At 39.7% G+C, this 8,880-nt stretch overlaps 1 protein-coding gene across 1 annotated transcript in view; it reads left to right on the top strand.

Annotated features, from left to right (window-relative positions):
* The first annotated feature begins 2,895 nt into the window (after window positions 1-2,895).
* kalrna (kalirin RhoGEF kinase a) overlaps window positions 2,896-8,880 on the top strand; it is a 102,526-nt gene continuing 96,541 nt past the window's right edge. Inside the window, exon 1 of the mRNA XM_042336312.1 lies at window positions 2,896-2,968. The gene's annotated coding sequence lies outside the window, so the exon portion shown is untranslated. The remainder of the gene's footprint in view (window positions 2,969-8,880) is intronic.

Genomic DNA, 8,880 nt, shown 5'->3' with positions numbered 1-8,880 from the left:
GAGAATTAAATAGAGCATGTTAATGTGAAGTTGTGTAGGCAATGGTGCAGCCAGGGTCTTGAAGTATGTTTTGTGACCAGTTCGCTGAACTATGAAAGATACGTTTGGTGTTTTAATCTCGGTTTCAGTGAAATAATATTCATTCAATGTTATTTTATTGGATGATATTGGCAATATTGGGAAATTGACAACTGCCTCCTGGCTGCAACAGAAGTCATTACATCTGTGTTTGCTGAGAAACGTTTCGAAAATACCTGATACTCACAAAATACTTCACGAGATATAAGTTAGCAACACATGAAGCTTGGGGCTATCACATACAATCACTGATTTCCTTGCTGATTTTTTCTGTGCAAGTGAGGTTAACATCTTGTGCTTGAATTGAAAAATGTTGGGAATTGACATCGCAGTCATATTGTACATGAGAAGAGTAAAACAAACTCTGTTACTGACCCTCTATTGTTTCCTGGAGAGGACTATTGATCCACTCATTTTAAAACACATTGTAGTGACATTTTATAATTGCATACAAACAGGAAAAGTGCTCTTTGGGATCCACTGTAAAGAACGATTCACCAGGGATGAATATTTTAGAAAGGTGACCTACTATCTTAGCTGTTTGGCTTCATCCCTGATGGATTGATGTGGTGAAGTGACTCCTTGAGTTAAATTTGTAACCAGGCATTCCTCTGCACTTTCAGAACGCATATGTCAACATCAATCGCATCATGTCCGTCGCATCCAGGCTTTCAGAGGCCGGTCATTATGCGTCTCAGCAGATTAAGCAGATATCCGTGCAGCTCGATCAAGAGTGGAAGAGCTTTGCGGCAGCTCTGGATGAACGCAGCACCATTCTGGCCATGTCTGCTGTGTTTCATCAGAAGGCCGAACAGGTGGGTTACAGGATAAAAAGCGATGCACATGTGTCCTGGAATCGGCAAAGGATGATTATTTGCAGAGCGTAAATCTCTCTGGATAGGATCAGCTTGTCTTTGTGGTTTTACTGATGAACACTAATGCTAAATAGCTATTTTTTAAAAAAAACGTTGGCTTTCTGATTTACAGAATCTTTCCAACTCTTAGCTCTTTGAAATCCTGTATTTGAGGGTTCGAATAGTTTCAACTTATTCAGTGATATTGTGGATTTAATTTAAGGGAGATTGCCTTGTTTTGCTTTGTTTCACAAGAGTACAATCCAGATAGTATTCTTTTGCATTATTTTCCAGATGTATTGTAAAACTATGAAAATTCTATATTTTTGTTCATATAATAATCGATAAAGAGGATAAACTTTATCACAGGAGTGTTGTGGTCAGAGCGATTGCAATTATGCATTGCCCTGATATGGTGTACAATTGTCGAATTAAATTGGAATTCCATTGTAGGAATGTCTGAGGTGGTAGACATGTTAGTCTCAGCGTTTCACTTAATAGTCAGTGATGTCTATTCATTAGATCCACAAATCCTGGAAAACGTTACCAAACTCACGGGGATAGATTTTATACGCAAGAAAAATAAATAACTTTAAAAATCAGGGAAAGTATTCTTATTTAAAACGTGCATTACAATAATAATAATAATTCCTGCATTTGATATTGCGCCTTATCACATCCATGAGACGTCTCAAAGCGCTTCACAGAATATATTGGAAAGTGAATTGACTGTATATTTTGTGGGAGAAACACGGCAGCCAATTGCGCACTGCAGTGTCCCACAAACTGTCGTGGATACTACAGAGATATAAGTACACAGCAGAACTATGTTGAAACTAATTCGGCCAAAGGAAATGTTGAGGTTTAAATTCTCGTAAAACTGGGGATCACTGCAGAAAGTAATCCTGTAAAGAAGCTGAAGTTAATCTCCATCGCTGCAGCTACATGTTTGAGCAGTGCTGCCTGCTAGCATACCACTGATGACGTGTTCTATTTTATTTCAGTATTTATCAAGCATTGATATCTGGTGCAAGACATGTGCTGAGGGAGGACTTCCAAGTGAGATGCAAGATTTGGAGGTTGCCATTCACCATCACCAAACCCTTTACGAACAGATCACCCAGGCATATGCAGAGGTGAGTAAGCAAGTGTTCGATTTACACAGTTACATGAACCACTTCACCTTACGATCGAGCCAATCATCTTCACCTTGTCACTCCACCAGGCAGTTTTTAAAAAAAATAAAAAATGATGCATTTCTCCTTAGTTTCGCTGTTTGCCTTCATCCAGATTGTGAATGGAATCATTTCCTGACCTTGGCCTCTGGCCGTGTTCAGTGGATCTCCTCGTATTCTTTCCTAAATCAATATCTGACACTGATGTCAATCGAGTTCCTTTTCGTAGCTTTTTACGATCACGAGAGTTTGATCCTTCCAACTAGTTTAGCTTGTAAATCTGTATTCCTCTGCATAGTAGAGCATGTGATACAGCATGTTGTTGAGACGTCTCAAAGCACTTCACAGGGTGTACTGTAAAGTGAATTGACCGTGTATTTTGAGGGTGAATCTATATCAGCAATAAAGAGGAATATTCTCCCATAGAGCAGCTTGTTTTACCAATGAAGAAATACAAGACAATCACACTCCCTCAGGCAGCTCCTGTGAGCACGGTACCTTAGGTCAGGTAACCAGCAGAGATGTGATATATAAATGGTAAAGCTTAAAATATTTGGGGCTTTTTTTTAATTTTCAGGCCTGTTCTTCATTGTCTGACAAGTCAGTCACACGTTACCCTGTTTGTTGCAGGTGAGCCAGGACGGCAAAGCTCTGCTGGATGTACTGCAGAGGCCGTTAAGCCCGGGCAACTCCGATTCCCTCACGGCCACCGCAAACTACTCGAAGGCTGTCCATCGAGTGCTGGACATCGTACACGAGGTGTTGCACCATCAGCGAAGGCTGGAGAGTATCTGGCAACACCGCAAAGTGCGGCTACATCAACGGCTTCAGCTCTGCGTTTTCCAACAAGATGTTCAGCAGGTAAAAAAAAAGGGTTGGGATATTAGCTGCAGAGCTACAGTCTGTTCCATCTGAGCAGCTCACCCAGCCTGGAAGCCCAGTGCTTTAATAGCACATCACATCCATTCTCCATCATTCAGCACCAAAATTCAACTGGGAACAAAGCCAAACTTTTGCAAACTATTTGGGGTGATATATGAAGCAGAATGTGTTTAAAAGGCTGCAATTACAGACATAAGGGTTTAGATGACTCATTCTGTTCGACTCTTAGTTTTTATGTTATGTAAAAAGCACTGCTGCTGGTCAGTATACTTGTGAGGATAAATTGTACTGTTATTTGATGGTTGCTTATTTAAAATTTGTTCTGCAGTTAAATGGAATTACATGCGTACTGAGAACTGGGTGTGATCCCTAACCTGATGTTTATGCTTTTATCACCATGGTACTTTTTAAACTGTTATCCCCCACCCCACCGACCACAATTATTTTAATGCACGGAGCTATAATTGGCATTCACATTGTCAAAGCTCTCTCAGGCCTGATGGATTAATGCATCACCTGATTTAACACGAGGTCACACAATACAAAATATAAAAATTACATTTGTAAAAGCGCCTTTCGCGTCGGGAAGATGTCCCGAGGCGCTGGTCCAAGTGACAGGTTCAAATCATGTTGCGTGTTGAGTTAGCTGATTTCAATCAGGACAGCAGTTGTGAAGAGCGACAACTGGCTTGAGTGCTTCTGGGCTGAGGATGGGAATATCAGTCGAGGTTTCCGTACCCGAGTTCTATCCAGTGACCTCTACTGGAGAGTAGCACACCAGCATGTCGGAGGTGGACAGGGTTGAGGCTTGGCTGTGATTGAACTTGTGGTTGAATAGTTTGCTGATATAGTCTCCCCTCACCGTGGAGTGTGTCCCTTGAGTGCAGCAGTGGAGGGCAGGCAGTAACACATAAGGGCAGTGCTCTGTTGAAACGTCAGTGTGTGCAGGAGAGGTGAGACTTGCCCAAGGTAAGTTCAGCAATTCTGAGCAATTGTTGAACCTTCAACATTTAAGACAGAAGTTGTTCTTGTGTGCAGTTTAGAAACCTCGTGGTCACCCACAGTCCTGTGGTTTTGCTTATGGTTTCAGTTCAAGTTCAGAGGGTTTAGTATTTAAACGAAACATTTTGGGGCTGTTTTAGTCTAGATATCCTCCTTACTGTCACTCTTGCAGCTTTGCTACAATAAGGACTAATTGAGCAGACCTGAGTGGGTCTGAATCTTGCGATTGGAACCCAATTGGAATCCAGTCATACCTTTCAACTATGCTTTTTTTAAAATTGCACAGATTTGGTTTGTGCGTCTCAGTAATGACGGTAACACAAAGACTCACTCGTGTGAATTCTATCTGAACCTCTTCTGAAGGTGAATGTGGTTAAATGACACATGGTAAGGGATTAGAAGGGCACTTATAAGGCAAGTTCTCAGCTGAATAATCTCTCTATACAAAAAGCACCATTGAAAGTAGAAAATGACACAGCCATTTTATGTTTTAACGTATTGCTCATCCAGTATGTTCACCTCGTCTTTTCCTCCAGGGAAATGGGTTTCATATTTAAATTTATAAATGCTTATTTGCGTGCATTCCTCACTTAAATTATGCATGGTTTCTGCTTGGAGTGACGGGTTTCTGAAAAACCAGAACAAAGCAGTCTGTCATCTTCTTAGCAAGAGATATTATTCTGCCATCGTTTTTCATCCCACATGACATTATTCTGGTACGGTTATTTCTAACAGTTTAGCAACTGCAGCTCAGTTGAGAGCTCTCTTTGCTCTTGCTTGCCAACACTCATTACAGGAGTATGTGATTTATGGCATATTTCCGAAAAGTGAAGGTAATTATGAAATATTTACTAGCATTAAGTTCCATCCAGATCAGAAGCTAATTTCTGCTCTGTAAGGCTTTGCAATTACACCACCTATTAAAATCCTTTCAGCCACAAAATATATCGACATTGTTTATTAATAATAATAATAATCCTTGCATTTGATATAGCGTCTTATCCGGTCTTCGAGGCGTCTCAAAATGCTTCACAGAATATACGGTGAAGTGAATTGACTGAATGTTTTGTAGGCGAAACGCGGCAGTTAATTGTGCACAGGGGTGTCCCACAAACAGTCGTGGATTGAGTGACCTTTTTTTTATTATTATTGTTTATTTCTTTTTCATTGTTTGAAGGGATTATTTAGACAAGAGCAAACTGTTTTATAAATTACCCATGCTCCGCTCTGCGTTCAATCGTTTTCCAGGTGAGTGAATCTTGATGCTTGCTCCAAAAGATTATTGTGACAAATTTGTTCCCCTTTCCTACTGGAATCCAATCTCCTGTTGAGATCTATTCAGTGAACGAGGGCAATGTTCCACCTTTGCTTGAAACGCTGCCCATGATGCTGTGCATCTAAAGAGCTGCCGTATCCTTAAACTAAATTGTTAACGTTCAGGCTCATGAAATGTCAAATTTCTGCAATGAACTCTTTTCTCACATACCAGTACATGCCAAACATTAAATGCATTAAATTAATGCACAGTGCTCAAATCACACGCTTTACATTTGAATCGGATCAGAGCATCACATGATTATCTTGCTTGTTATATTGAAAGTTTTTTTAAATTTACTTATTACAATACAAATCATACAATACAAATTACATTTGTGTAGCGCCTTTCACGTCGAGAGGACATCTCAAGGCACTGAATTATTGGCTGTATTCCATAAATGTATTTGTTTACAACATAAATTTCATCTTTCTGTCCGTTGCACGTGTCTCTTTATGCAAAGCAAGTACTGAATCTCTATTAACTGCACCTTGGGACATCCTCACGACATAAAAGGCGCTATATAAATATAATTTGTTGTTGTTGTAACAGCAGTAAGTGTTTCTATATAGATTTGTGGGATCTGCCCATTCAGACCCTAGCTTCCAAACTGCAGTATCTGGCAGGAATCATTCATTCATTCATTCATTCATTGCTGTCCAACTACCTCTTTGTTCTGTTTCTCGTTGTTCTTGATTGGTTTATTTTGTGCTCCTCTTTCTGTCTTCGCCTTTTATAAATTATTACACACTCTTTGTATATTCCAGCGTGTGCCTAATGCTTGTGGATAATCTGACACTCGATCATTTACCAAAAACAATTATCAATTACATATATTTTGTTGCTCCCAAACCTCCAGATATACATTGTATATTTTTGAACATATTTTCGAGCACTATACCCGTTGTATAGATCATAGCTACCTTTACAATGACTTTGCTATGAATATTTTGATTTATTCTATAGTTTGGGGATTTAGAACGAGAGCAACATTTTGACATTTAAACAGAAGCCTTTTATTCTTGTGTGTGGTTTAGAAATCTTGTGGTACACCAAACAGCTGGCATTTTGTAGCTGCCATATGCAGCGTGCATAACACTTTTATCTAAGGTCTGAGGAATGCAAGCTTGCTTTAAAGATTAGCAATTTTTAGCTACTATCATATGCAAATTGACAAGTCAGGCTTGACAACGCATTGCATTCATCTCATTTCAGTCGCCATGTTATCAGGGGTAAGCAGAAATAAGAGATGGGGTTGCCAGAAAATTGAGGTAATACTGGCTTATTTGGGGAACTGACGAGGGTGAAACATTTCAAAGGTATTGCTATCTTTTGAGATTCTTTTTGTTTTGTGTTATTAGAATCCTTGTATCCTGATCAACTGAACAAAGCATTTTGTAGAAGCAGAATTTATTAGCCTTCAGACTTCTTATTCATCCAGCCAATATATTGTTTGAATACCGTATGACTTTTGTCCTCTGATTAGACCTTTATTCAGCATTATTTCCTTGCAGAAGCCAGCTACAAATAACATTTCGTTTTACGGAGGGCTTTTACAATCACCCACTTTGAGATTAATCCAGTAATTAATGATACAGGTTAACGTTGGAGTGAAAACAGTAATTAGATAAATATGCAGCGTACCTGGTCTGTGATAATGTCACATCCTAGAGCTAAAATGAGGGCAGAAAGCTGAGTGACTGTGGTAAACTGAGGCACGGCGATGGTGGGGCAATCAGTCAGTCATGGCACGTTTAACGGTTGGATTAGGAGAAATGCGTCCAAGATAGAATGAGGAATATTTTTCACTTCCAGTCTACACCAACTACAGCAAAATTACATTTATATAGCGCTTTTCACGTCAGAAGGACATCCCAAGGTGCAAGACAGTTAGGGGTATACACCCCACCTGGGGGTTGGAATCAGGAGAGTGGATGATAGGGGAAGGGGGAGGGTTGGCCGAAGACATGGTCAAAGCGGAAGGTGTTGAGATCAGCTTCCTCAGTCAAAAAAAATGAGGAAAACCTACCTTGAGCAGGTGAAAATCATTCCTCCTTTTCCTTGGCATTGGATGCTGGAGTTATTCCAGCCAGCTCTGATTCACTGCAGATCTTGCTCAGTTAATGTAGTGACGATTTAACTTACAAACTTAAGGTCGCACCACTTTGAAGGGACACAACGGCCCAAATCCTCCAGGATCTTTGAAAAAAAATCTCCCACCACATCGTTGAGATGTCTCAAAGCATAATGAAGTGACATGTAATGAAAGGAGCACATGGTGCAGGCTGGGATACAGCTCCATTTCCTAGTTAGGATGTTATGTAATTTGCCAGGAATACAGTGTCAGCGCCTGTGGATAAAATGGTGTCAGAGTAGGAGGGACACACCACTGGCCCCACTAGCAAAGCAAAATCAGACATCTAGTCTTTCCTGCTGCAACAGACTTGTCCCTGTGGGCTTTGCCAAATGTATCATCCGAGCAGTGTTGTGTGGAGGTGAACAAAGATTTCTACGCTCCCGTGAAGCAATCTACCTTTCCAGTCTTACAGGATACAAGAATTAATTACTTTTTTTCCCGATCGTTATAATCTGCGAATAATTACAAAGCACTCGAGCAAAGTAGGTATTCAAAGAAAAGCCCGGCTCTGAGATGATTGGAGTTATATTGGTTTATTCAGACACTGATGTGAACCTCTGTCAGGTATTGAATGAAGGACAATTCTGGTGTTTAATGATCAGCACAGCAAGCAATTTCAGTCTTATTCAAAACCAATTTATTTAAACACTTACCAAGTATTAGTGTTCCATTCTGGTACAATATAACACATTTCCACTCTGGAAAACTAGAATCCCGTGTGTACATAAATTGGAATTGATTAAGGAAACGTACACTGTTCTGGCAGCCTGAAGATATTATAGAAGCAACTTTCAAATGACAATATGTTAACAATCTTTGATGCTGACATTGAAACTCCCTAACGTGATTTCATGATCGCTGCTGATAAAATTCGTGAAATTGCTACCAATGNAAAACCCGTTCATTTTCTTTCTTACCTTTTAACAATTCCCGAACAATATCATGAAACTCTGCCAGGTCGATTAACAGTCTGAGTGCATCAGAGGAAATGTGATGTGATTGATTCCTTTAACAGACTTGTAAAGAGAGTCATTGTAAGAGCAGATTCAACGCTGCTGAGAATGATTTTATTTAAAGGCATTCTGGTGTATACTGTGTATTAAACGTTCTGCATTTTTTTAAGGATCCTTAAGACAATCTCACATCTGTTGTATGTTCCAGTTTAGTCCATAAGAACATCAAAACACAAGCTTGTAAAAATTCTAGACCCTTGTTTGTAAAATTGCTGTTTTTAGTTTAAAAACTGAACTCACACCATAATAATATATTGTATCATCACCACCTTGTGGCAGTGTTAGCAATAACACATTTGATCGTGCACTGTCTGATTCATTTCATAGAGGTTTCTTCACAATGTATTGCAGTGTTAAATATGCATTGAAGCTCGAGGGTTAGACTCCCAACCACAAGATCTGAGTTTAAATCACAGTCTAGACT

The sequence above is a fragment of the Callorhinchus milii genome, unplaced genomic scaffold (genome assembly GCF_018977255.1).
Source record: "Callorhinchus milii isolate IMCB2004 unplaced genomic scaffold, IMCB_Cmil_1.0 Scaffold6, whole genome shotgun sequence".
Classification (NCBI taxonomy): Eukaryota; Metazoa; Chordata; class Chondrichthyes; order Chimaeriformes; family Callorhinchidae; genus Callorhinchus; species Callorhinchus milii.
Note: the sequence above shows the minus strand (reverse complement) of the source record. Positions and strands in the feature narration are given on the sequence as shown.